Raw genomic sequence first — 13,495 nt, 5'->3', positions numbered from 1 at the left:
TGCTTTTTAATATACTGTCTAGATTGGTCATAACTCTTCTTCCAAGCAGTAAGCATCTTTTAATTTCATGGCTGCAGTCACCATCTGCAGTGATTTTGGAACCCCCCAAAATAAAGTCTCTCACTGTTTCTGTTTCCCCATCTATTTGCTATGAAGTGATGGGACCCAATGCCATGATCTTAGTTTTCTGAATGTTGAGTTTTAAGCCAACTTTTTCACTCTCCTCTTTTACTTTCATCAAGAGGTTCTTCTGCACTTTCTGCCATAAGGGTGGTATCATCTGCATATCTCAGGTTATTGATATTTCTCCTGACAATCTTGATTCCAGCTTGTGTTTCATCCAGCTCAGCATTTATCATGATCTACTCTGCATATAAGTTAAATAAGCAAGGTGACAATATACAGCCTTGACGTACTTCTTTCCCAATTTGGAACCAGTCTGTTGTTCCATGTCCAGTTCTAACTGCGGCTGCTTGACCTGCACACAGATTTCTCAAGAGGCAGGTCAGGTGGTCTGGTTTTCCCATCTCTTTAAGTTTTTCCACAGTTTGTTGTGATCCACATGGTCAACGGCTTTAGCATCGTCGACCAAGCACAAATAGATGTTTTTCTGGAACCCTCTTGTTTTTTTTGATGATTCAGTGGATTTTGGCAATTTGATCTCTTGTTCTCCGCCTTTTCTAAATCCAACTTGAACATCTGGAAGTTCTTGATTCACATACTGTTGAAGCCTGGCTTGGAGAATTTTGATAATTATTTTGCTAGCATGTGAGATGAGTGCAATCAGGTACCTTCAGTCAGTCAGTTCAGTTCAGTTGCTCAGTCGTGTCTGACTCTTTGCAACCCTGTGAACTGCAGCACGCCAGGCCTCTCTGTCCATCACCAACTCCCGGAGTTCACTCAAACTCATGTCCATCAAGTTGGTGATGCCATCCCACCATCTCATCGTCTGTCGTCCCCTTCTCCTCCTGCCCCTAATCCCCTCTCAGCATCAGAGTCTTTTCCAATGAGTCAACTCTTTGCATGAGGTGGCCAAAGTACGGGAGTTTCAGCTTCAGCATCAGTCCTTCCAAAGAAATCCCAGAACTGATCTCCTTTAGAATGGACTGGTTGGATCTCCTTGCAGTCCAAGGGACTCTCAAGAGTCTTCTCCAACACTACAGTTCAAAAGCATCAATTCTTCAGTGCTCAGCTTTCTTCACAGTCCAACTCTCACATCCATATATGACCACTGGAAAAACCATCCCCTTTACTAGATGAACCTTTGCTGACAAAATAATTTCTCTGCTTTTTAATATGCTGTCTATGTTGGTCATAACTTTCCTTCCAAGGAGTAAGCGTCTTTTAATTTCATGGCTATAATCACCATCTACAGTGATTTTGGAGCCCCAAAAAATAAAGTCTGACACTGTTTCCACTGTTTACCCATCTATTTCCCATGAAGTGATGGGACCAGATGCCATGATCTTAGTTTTCTGAATGTTGAGCTTTAAGCCAACTTTTTCACTTTCCTCTTTCACTTTCATCAGGTACCTTAGTGATATGCTAATTGCCATTTTCTCTTCCCGGGAATCTTTCTGACCCAGATTTTGAATCTATGTCTCTTACATCTCAGTCATTGGAAGTCAGGTTCTTTACCACTAGCACCACCAATATAGATTTGAAACATGTTGTTCATAGATAAATGTATTGAAATTAGACCCACACATATGGCTCAGATAGTGAAAAATCAGCCTGCAAGGCCAGAGAACCTGGTCTGATCCCTGTGTCAGGAAGATCTCCCGGAGAAGGAAATAGCAATCCACTCCAGTATTCTTGCCTAGAGAATACCAAGTACAGAGGAACCTGAAGGGCTACAATCCATGTGGTGGCAAGCAGACAGTCATGACTGAGTGACTTACACACTTGCACCTAACAGCATATTAGGACAGTTGTGTGTCTGTAAGGTCAGCAAGTGAATATTGGCATATGAAGTAAGTAAACTGACCAGATCAATGACAACAGGCAACTTTACATTTGAGTGTTTGACCTGGAGTATATTATATGAAGAATAGCAGACAATTGTATACTTGTATTCTGAAACTTGAATGGCATAAATAAGCTGATTTTTCCTGATTTCAAGAAATATGTTAAAAACAAATGCAAGAAGACTAATTATATAAAGCATCTAAAGACTTTCTCCTAAATGATCCTGCAGTGTAAATTTTCTCTAATGTGCATTGTCATATTTCTTTTGATCTTTTTGTGTCTTTTATGTATTGTTTTTGAGTCAGAAGTGTCTTAATCCTCAGCTAAAGCCATCATTCATGAGACAGATTTGTGGCATATATTTTTTAAATGGTCTGGGTACAATTGTGTTTCTTTCCAAAGTCTTCAATTTGGTTTTTCATCCTATTTATTTTATTGTGATAAAAACACATAATATTAATTTTACTTCTTGTTATTTTAAATGTACATTTCAGTAATGCTAAATGTACTCACATTGTGTGTGTTTAGTTTGTCATTTGTGCCTGACTCTTTGTGACCCTTTGGCCTTTAGCCCACCAGGCTGCTCTGTCCATGGGATTTTTAGGCAAGAATACTGGAGTGGGTTGCTGTTTTCTCCTCCAGGAGAGTCTTTCCAGCCCAGGGATCAAACCTGCATCTCCTGTTCTCCTGCACTACAGGCAAATTCTTTACACATGGAATCATCAAGGATTCCCTGAATTATACTAATACTGTTTGCAACAAATGTCTAGAACTTTATTATCTTGCAAAATTGAAACTTTATATTCATAAAAATGAATTCCTCCTCCCCTAAGACCTTAGCTTTCTACTTTCTGTTTCTGATTTTGAGTACTTCAGATGCGTCGCATGAATGGACTCATACAGCATTTGTCTTTTCATAACTGACATTGTGTTTAGTATAATATATTCAGGATTCATCTATGTTGTAACAACTGACATGATTTTCTTATTTTTTAAGGCTGAATGATATCAAATTTGACATTTAATATTCAGGTTACTTCCATCTCTTCTCTCTTATAAATAATGCTGTAACAAACATGGTGTCTAATTATCTCTTCAAGATCCTTCTTTAAGTTCTTTTGGATATAAATCAGAGGTAGAATTGCTGGCTCATATTGTAGTTCTTCTTCTCCTTCAAGAAGAAGATGAGGATGCTGGATGGCATCACCAATGCAAGAATAAGAACTTAGGCAAACTCTAGGAGATGGTGAGGGACAGGGAGGCCTGGTGTGCTACAATCCATGGGGTCCCAAAGAGTCAGACACGGTTGGGTGACTAAACAACAACAACAACATAGTAGTTCTATTTTAAATTTTTTGAATAATCTCCATACTGTTTTCCATAATGACTCCCCTAGTTTGTACTCCCACCAGCAATGTTCACACTTTTTTCTATCCTAGTCAACTGTAACTGCTGTATTTCCCTTCATATTTTCAAATTAGTGTACATCTTTATTTATATTTGTGTTCTCCTTTTCAAAGGCATTAGGTTGGAATCACTCTGAGAAAGCTACATACCATTTGATTCCAAACATGTGACACCAGAAAAACATTTCTATGGAGACAGAAATATCATTGGTTGCCAGAGGTTGAGGGGCAGAGATAAACAGGCAGAGCACAGAGGATTTTAAGGGCAGTGAAAATACTGTATGGTACTATAATTGTGGATCCATGTTATTATATATGTGTCCCAACCCATAACATGTACAGCTCCAAGACCAAACTCTTAACGTAAATTTTGGGCTTACAGTGAGCATGATGTGGCAGGGTAAATCAATCAAATATTACAAATATACCACTCTCTTTGGAATGTTGATAAGGGAGGAGGCTAAGCATGTGTGGAAGAGACAACAGAGGATGAGATGTTTGGATGGCATTACCAACTCAATGGATGTGAATTTGAGCAAGTTCCAGGAGATGGTGAAGGACAGGGAGGCCTGGTGTGATGCAGTCCATAGGGTTGCAAAGAGGTGGACATGATTGAGTGAATGAAAAACAACAAAATGTGTGTGGGAGCAGGCAATATATCGAAAATATGTCTTCCTCTCAATATTGTTCTCAATGGAGACTAAAAATGCTCTGAAAAAAATAAAGTTTTAAAATTTGCATTAAAACTGCAATTTATTTCATTTTTAGTAAATGTTTCAGTTTATATGCCTCTAAATATGACTTCTATAAGATTTAACATTTCAATTAATAATATTATAATTTGTAAGTAAATTTCAATTATAGTTTATATGACCCATTAGTCATAAGGAGATTTTTTAGTTAACATTTATAAATGCTCACAATCGTATTTTTATTACTGATTTGATCATTGCCTAGTGTGTTCACAGATTGTGACACATGACAACTGAATTATTTTTGTCCATGACCGAACACATTCACATTTTGTAAAAGCTGCAAATAACCTCAACTCTGTTAAACACACTTGTGGAGAAAGAGAAGTATCAAAGCTACCCACTCCCTATCTTCATATTACACTGAAATTCATTTACCATATAATATTTGGAGATAAAAATAATGCAAGAGCTCTTGTGACATTGTTGATTTAGTATTATGGATAGTAAAAGTTGGAAAGTGAATATAAAATGTAATTACAGGTCATTAGGCCCAGAGTCTTCATATGCAGATGAGTAAACTTAGATTTGGGATCTACTAAACCACTTGTCTGGTGCCACATAGGAAATTAGTGGCTAAGAGGAGGTGGGACTCCAATCTCTTTACCATCATTTAATATCTTCTCTATGCTGCCAAAAGGGAACTTTAAAGATCACCTCATCGTTGACCATGAAAGTGAAATATAACATAACATAAAATATAATTTATGTTTCAAATTCAGAGTACAGAAATCCTTCAGGAAGCACGGTCAATATTATATATACACAAATTATTCAGTTTCTTTTGTGGTTTGAAAAGAATGGCATTAGAAAAGACTTTTGTATCTGCATATATCTATCTGATTTCTTGGCCAGAGTTAACTATATCACACATAATTCATTCTTTGGCTTTAAACAGAGGCCTCCTTACATCTAACATTTTTAAATGCAAGTGCTCCTATAGCATATTAAAGGATTTCACCTTAACTTTCTTAGCTGAGTTTTATCACATAATTTAGGAGAAAGTAGGACCACGAAAGTGGGAACATTTTACAGTAATAAGTGAGACTTGATGATGAAACCTGCCATTCACTTTTAAATTGTCCTCTGTATAGGCTGTGTTCTGGAATTAGGAAATTAGTGCAGATTTACAGGTGAAGTGTCTCGTATGTTGTCCTTACTGGTGTTGTGTTTTGTTTTTTTGTTTTTTTTTTAAGGGATTTGTTCTTTTTTTTTTTTAATTAATTTTATTTTATTTTTAAACTTTACATAATTGTATTAGTTTTGCCAAATATCAAAATGAATCCACCACAGGTATACATGTGTTCCCCATCCTGAACCCTTCTCCCTCCTCCCTCCCCATACCATCCCTCTGGATGCTTGGGGCTAGTGCACTGGTGTTGTGTTTTAATAAGCATTTGATGTAAGTCTTCATGTTTCCCTTCACTGGAAACAATATTGGACCCTCTGGCATTTTATAAAAAGAAAATTTCCCCTTTTGCTCACAGATAAGGAGTGCAAAGAGATATAAAATAAATCTTCAGAGGGCTTATTACTGTTTTAACAGTCTTGTCTTCAAGCATCTGGTTGTAAATTGATACAGAGAGAAATGTATATTTTATTTCATACCATTCTTGATATATATATTTTTTAATTGGCCAATCTTGTCCTTCTTGATCAATACATTTTGATGTCTGATTTCTCAGAAATCAATATCTGCTTCTTCAATCTATTTTTTCCTTAATGGCACTGATAGGTTAATTGGTATGGCCAGTGCCATGGGGTGAGAAATCTACTAAGTTCTAAGAAATCTTGTTGTTGTTGCTTTTCAGTTGCTAAGTCTTGTCTAATTCTTTGTGATACCCTGGACTGCAACTCACCAGGTTTCTCTGTCCTCCACTATCTCCCCAAGTTTGCTCAAATTCTGTCCTTTGAATTGGTGATATTCCTTAACCATCTCATCCTCTGCTGCTCTCTTCCTTTGCCTTCCATCTTTCCTAACATCAGGGTCTTTTACAATGAGTTGGCGCTTCACATCAGGTGGCCAAAGTATTGGAGCTTCAGCTTCAGCATTTGTTCTTCCAATGAATATTCAGGGTTGATTTCTTTTAGGATTGAATGGCTTGATTCCCTTACAGTCCAGGGTACTCTCACGAGTCTTCTCCAGCACCACAATTTGAAAGCATCAATTTTTCAGCCCTCAACCTTCTTTATGGCCCAACTCTCATGTTAGTACATGACTACTGGAAAAAATATAGATTTGACATCTGGACCTTTGTCATCAAACTAAGGTCTATGCTTTTTAATACGTTGTCTAAATTCGTCATAGCTTTTCCTCCAAAAGCAAGAGCCTTTTAATATCATAGCTGCAGCCACCGAGTGCAATGATTTTGGAGCCCAAGAAAATAAAGTTTGTCACTGCTTCCACTTTTCCCCACTTAGGTTAGTAGGGATTTGAAATACACCTGCTTGCTTCTGCAGCATTTTATATTCCGTTATGCCTTAGTTTTTATTTGCTCTAAAGTTTTAATAGGCATATTCTAAATCATTGAGTCTTAGGTTAGACCTGATATTCTACATTTTTAACTCTCTTATGCTATTCTACATCAGGAACTTGAAGTTTGTTATACAGTGGTTCTTGAATCAGTCACATATTAGGAATAACTGGAAACCTTTTAAAAATTGCCTGTTAAATCTGAGGTGGGTCCCAGAATTTGGTAATTTTTCCAAATCTTCTATTGTTGTTGTTCAGTGGCTAAGTCATATCCAACTCTTTGCAACCCCATGGACTGCAGCATGCCAGGCCTCCCTTTCTCTCAGTTCAGTTCAGTTCAGTTCAGTCCTCACTTATGTCTGACTCTTTGTAACCCCATGGACTGCAGCATGCCAGGCTTCCCTGTCTGTCACTAACTCCCAGATCTTGCTCAAACTCATGTCCATCAAATCAGTGATGCCATCCAACTATCTCATCCTCTGTTGTCCCCTTCTCCTCCTGCCTTCAATCTTTCCTAGCATCAGGGTCTTTTCTAATGAGTCAGTTCTTCGCATAAGGTGGCCAAATTATTGGAGTTTCAGCTTCTGCATCAGTGCTGATTTCCTTCAGGACTGATTTCCTTTTGGATGGACTAGTTGAATCTCTCTGCAGTCCAAGGGACTCTCAAGAGTTTTCTCTAACACCACAGTTTAAAAACATCAGTTCTTCAGCACTCAGCTTTTTTTATCCCCATCCCTCACTATCTTCCAAAGTTTGCCCAAGTTCATGTTCACTGTGAAGATGACCCAACCATTTCATCCTCTACCACCCTCTTCTTTTGCCTTCAGTTTTTCCTGGCATCAGGGTCTTTCTCAATGAGTTTACTGTTCACATCAGGTGACCAAAGTAGTAGATCTAATGGTCATATGATTAAATTAGCCCATTCCCATCCACTTTAGTTCACTGAATCCTAAGATGTCAATGTTTACTCTTACCATTTCCTGCTTGACCACATCCCATTTGCTTTTATTCATGAACCTAACATTACAGATTACTACGCAATATTGTTCTTTACAGCAACGGATTTTACTTTCACCACCAGATATATCTGCAACTGTGCATTCACTTCTGATTTGGCCCAGTCACTTTGTTCTTTCTGGGACTATTAGTAACACCTTCCACTCTTCCCTAGTAGTATATTGGACAGCTTCCAACCTGGGGGGGGGGCTCCTCTTTTGTGTCTTTTTTTGCCTTTTTATACTGTTTGTGGGGTTCTCATGGCATATTGAGTAGTTTGCCATTTTCTCCTCCAATGGTCCATGTGTTGTCAGAACTCTCCACTATGACCTGTCTTGAATGGTATGGCTCATAGCTTCATTGAGTTACACAAGACCCTTTGCCAGGACAAGGCAATGAGTGATCCATTAAAAGGGAATAAAGGTCCTAAAGATATGCTAACTGAGTATAAGGATGGCAATCATTAGTATTAGAATTTCAATCTTTCTTCAAAACCCAAGTCAGGTCTCAACCTTTACTCGCCTTTCCTTGATAAATCTCTTCTGTTTATTATATTCTTCACTTTTCTCCCACTGTCCTGATTCGAAATACTTTCTAGTCAGTGACTTTTTAATTAAGTCTTATATAACTTATCCTCAAAACAAAAGTGTCCTAGACCTGTTTTTTAATTTCCCCAGGGCATTTAGATCATTACCCCCATTTTCCATGCATTGACCTCTGGACTTTGACCTTCTGATAATTAAAAGTGTTAACAGACACATCTTGATATATATAAGATGATCCCTTTCACTTTTATTTGTTTTAACAATAATCATACAATACTTGCTTAAAAAAATTGGGAAGGAGTACAGGTTTCAAAGAAGGTAATGCTATTTGTGGGCTGAAAGTTGAACCAGTTCAGGTCTAGCCATGGGGTTTCTAACTATGATCTTTGGAACTATTTTCAGTAAATCTCGCAAGTTCTTTGACAATGTTTAGGCCTATCAGTGGAATATCTAACTTTTACCAGGGACAACATAATCTTATGTTAGAGCTCATTCTTTCTTTTGTAGTTGTTGCAAAAATATCCCATGGACATATTCAATTAGTACAAATTTGCAGCAATATCTCAGGCAGCACGATGGAATATCATCTTCCTTTAACATTATAAATATTTTTTGTACATTGTTATTTCATTCTTTTCCTACTTTCATATTTTTTCACAAAAACATATACTTATGCTAACCTGCATAAAACACACACCTACACGGCATTTAAATTATTAAGATTTATTAAAGTACATCCAAGTTTCAAATTATTATTGTCAGTTGTATTGGTCAGCCTGGGCTACTATAACAAACTATAATAGTCTGGGTAGCTTAAATAATAGACCATATTTTGTATCAGTTCTGGAGGCTGAAAGTCTGAGAGCATGGCACAGTTCTGGTGAGAGATCTCTCCCCAGCTTGCAGATGGCTACCTGCTTGCTTGTTATTATATGGCAAAGAGAGAGAATTTCCCCCAATCCAGTCCCATAGGATCCCATCCCTATCCTTATTACCTCGTCTAATCTTATTTACTGCCTATAAGCCCTAAATCCAAATACAGTCACTTGGAAGTTAAGATGTCAACATATGAATTGAGAGTAGGGTACAATTCAGTCCATAGCAATTTCAAGTAGGCCACTTGACATGGAAATAACTCTCCCTAACACTAACTCATGTGATAACTCTACAGAGTTATACAGACTTTTCATGTTATAAATATCAGTGATCTTATATTTGAAGCCCATAAGAACATCACTGAGCCCTTGACAAATGAAGAAATCAGGAGTAGGAGCAGAGTTCTGAGAGTACCAATGAACCTTATTTCCTGATTTAGAACATAAAAATAGTGCTCAGTAGCTCAGTGGTGTTTGACTCTATGTGACCCCATGGATTACAACCCACTAGGCCCCTCTGTTCACAGAATTTTTCAGGCAAGAATACTGGAGTGGTTTGCCATTTTCTCCTTCTGGAAATCTTCTTGACCCAAGGATCAAACCTGCATCTCTTGCATTGGAAAGCAAGATTTTTTCCCCACAAGCACCATGTAGAAGAACTATCAAATAGCCCAAGAACTGAGAAAAAGATGGAGAAGGAGAAAAACTTAGGGTATTCATGAGCCTTGGTTCACCCTTCTGTTTAAAAGGCTTGACTTAGAGTATATATATTAAAAAAAAAAAAAAGTTGACTCCTTTTCTTTATGTAGACCAACATTTGGCAAAAATTATCAACATATTTTCTCCCATAACTTATAAGTTGGAGCTTCTAAGGTTTAGTATTGGATTCCCCTGATAGCTCAGCTGGTAAAGAATCCACCTGCAATGCAGGAGACCCTGGTTCAATTCCTGGGTCAGGAAAATCCCCTGGAGAAGGAATAGGCTATGCACTCTGGGATTCTTGAACTTCCCCAGTGGCTCAGACGGTAAAGAATCTGCCTGCATTGTGGGATACCCGCGTTTGATTCCTGGGTTTGGAAGAACACCTGGAGAAGGGAACAGCTAGTCACTCCAGTATTAAAGTTTTACATGAAGGTTTAATATTAAATCTTCAGCTTCACTTATTGGCTTAAAATTGAATTAATTTTTTAAAAATCTTGAAATATGTGTATGCATATATTATTAACTAAAATTAGAAATTACTTTATATTTGAACTATGTAGAAAGAGAAAAAAAAATAATTTTGCCTAACTCAAACTTTGATGCTTGACTTGGATAAAGAGAATAATATCAAAGTAGGGTATGAAATTCACTCTTTCCTTTACAATTTTGACTATATCAAATTGTTGCAATGTAACTTATAAGGAAATTGGCTTTGGAAAAGTTACAAGGCAACTTTAGGTTGCCTTGTAATACTAAGATGCACTTAGATAGCTAATGTAGAAAGAAAAAAAAAACAAGTGTAGAAAAAACTTTTTAATATCTTTTTTATATCTGGTTGTCATGAAATTTATTATATATTGTTACATATTGGGAGGTTTAACAAATACACATTGAATTAATTTGTCTGAATTAGGGACAAACTAATTACATAAAGAGTGTCCATTTTACTTGAATATTTTTAGTAAATAGCAAAATAAAATATAAAATCTAACTTCTTCTTTAAAGAAAATTGAAAAACAAGACTATTACAGAAGAAAAATAAACTATATCACAATATATTATTAATCAAGTGCAGTGAGAATTTTAACTTGTGGAAGGCTTAATGGAAAATTAGTAGCTTTAGATTACTATCAAATGACAAGGAGAATTTACATAGGAGAGTATGGAGTGATATAAGGGAAATAAAAATATTAAAGCAAGCAATAATTAAATAGTTAAGAAATCATGTTGCTGAGAAGGCTCACACTGGTGTATAGTGAGACTGCTGCTGCTGCTGCTAAGTCGCTTGAGTCGTGTCTGACTCTGTGCAACCCCATAGACGGCAGCCCACCAGGCTCCCCTGTCCCTGGGATTCTCCAGGCAAGAACACTGGAGTGGGTTGCCATTTCCTTCCCCAATGCATGAAAGTGAAAAGTGAAAGTGAAGTCACTCAGTCGTGTCTGACTCTTAGCGACCCCATGGGCTGCAGCCTACCAGGTTCCTCCGTCCATGGGATTTTCCAGGCAAGAGTACTGGAGTGGGGTGCAGAACCTAGTATAAGTTTTGGTTATGTTTTTATTTCTCTATCAATATTCTGCATGACTATTTTGTGTAACTTCTACAAGTTGACTTGTGAGACCCTCATTGAAATTCTTGTGTCAGATAGATTTTGGTAGTTCTACCCAGCTTATCACAAATTTTTTTTCTGGATTTTTGGTCTCTTTTCTTAGGGTTTCTTGTTCCTTTGGTTTACAAACTGGATTTCTACTATTTCTTCATCTCTGTCCATTTACTCGGTCCAGGGGAAGACATGGGATCCAGATTTGCTTCTAAAATTATAAACTAGGATTCAGAGAATAATTATCATTTCTATGTTGGTTAATATGAAGAATAGTTAAAATTCATAAGTTTGGGTATAGTTAAGTAATGTGGATAGAGAAGTACTAGAAAACTATTTTCTGATGGAGCAGACTAAAGTCGAGGTGAAAGGAAACACTAGAAGTTCAAAGAAATGGCCAGGTCTTGAATGTTTTCCAATCCATATTCTCTCTCTGCTCTCACTTCTTTTCTTCCACCTTTCCTTCCATCCATCCTTCTTTCTTCACTCCTTCCCTTCCTTCTTTCCCTTTTTATTTCTTTTTTTCTACTTCCTTAGCTAATTTAGATAGTTTCTGTTATATGGATCTAGAAGTAAATTATCAATGAGAATCCTGATTTTGTCGTATAATTCATTTTAGTAGTACTGTGTTTCTTTTAATTATACCACTGTCAGCCAAAATCAAATATAATGTACTACAAATCATATAACATTCTAACTCAGTCAAATAATGGAACTATAAGAACTAAGGAAAGTTAGGTACTCTAGAAAGTATAGAAAATCAATTTGATTGGGAAGATTAAAAGATGCTTGCTTCTTGGAAGAAAAGCAATGGCAAATGTACACAGTGTATTAAAAAAAAAGACATCACTTTTCTGACAAAGGTCCATCTAATCAAAGCTATGTTTTTGTCAGTAGTCATGTATGGATGCGAGAATTGGACCATAAAGTAGGTTAAGCATCAAAAAATTGATGCTTTGAATCATGGTGTTGGAGAAGACTCTTGAAACAGTGAGATCAAACCAATCAATCCTAAAGGAAATCAACACTGAATATTCATTGGAAGGACTGATGCTGAAGCTGAACCTCCCTTATTTTGGTCACCTGATACAAAGAGCTGACTCACTGGAAAAGACCCCCATGTTGGAAGTGAGTGAGGGCAGGAAGAGAAAGAGATAAGAGAGAATGAGATGGTTGGATGGCATCATAGACACAATGGACATGAGTTGGAGCAAACTCCAAAAGATAGTGAAGGAGAGGGAACCCTGGTGTACTGCAGTCCATGGGATAGCAAAGAGTCAGATATTACTTAGTAACTGAAAAACAACAACAAATCATTCTGATCACATATTAAGGAAACTAATTGCTTTAAAGTTTGTTTGTTTTTTTTTTTTTTTAATTTTCAAGGTGAAATGTCTTCAGTTCAGCATCTTCTAACTAGAATTTATATTGTTTGAATGCTGAGAAAAAACGTGCATATGATTGACAGAGAAAATTATTGTTATAATCCAAGCTTTCCAAAACCTAAATATGATTTATAAAAGAAGCAACAGTCCTCTGAGATTTAAAGACATCATCATTTATAAAATTAATTTTCATATTTAGTTGAACTTGACTGTTTGATAATGGCTGAGGAGCTGATTAAAATGTAAAATGTCTGCAAGTTATTTGAAGCGAGAATTGACCCTGTAAATGAATTTTAAATTATTTTGAAAGATAGGAAGTTAAAGATATTTTTCTATTTTGGGTTGTTATTACAGAGAGTTAAGAGTGCAGACGATATCTGTAAGTTTGAACATGGACAAAAACAGTGGGAATAGTAAAGTGAATGAAAGAAAGTATTCTTTTAGGCAAGTGTTAGCACAAGATGGCATTGATGACTTCTTCCAGAATGTAACTGGCTTTGTCAATATCTCTACAAAGTTTACATAGGCTCCAGAATTATTAGTAGAATTATTATAGGGAGGAGATGAGAAGAAGAAATAGTAGAAACCATCTTAGGAAAGAGGAAACTGTGTATGTGAGTACATATGAGATGCACCAAGGCACCCTGAGAAATAGTTGTGTGTGAGGAGGGGAGAAGGTGGTGAGAGAAGTGACGTAGAAAGAAAAAGGATAGTAGTGCCGTGAGGAGATACCCCTCATCCAAGGTAAGGAGTAGCAGCTGCACTTTGCTGGAGCAGCAATGAAGAGATAAGCCAT

Source organism: Bos grunniens, chromosome 11 (genome assembly GCF_055505025.1).
Source record: "Bos grunniens cultivar Pamir isolate PY7600 chromosome 11, Bosgru_T2T1.0, whole genome shotgun sequence".
Taxonomy (NCBI): Eukaryota; Metazoa; Chordata; class Mammalia; order Artiodactyla; family Bovidae; genus Bos; species Bos grunniens.
This window is presented reverse-complemented; position numbering follows the sequence as displayed.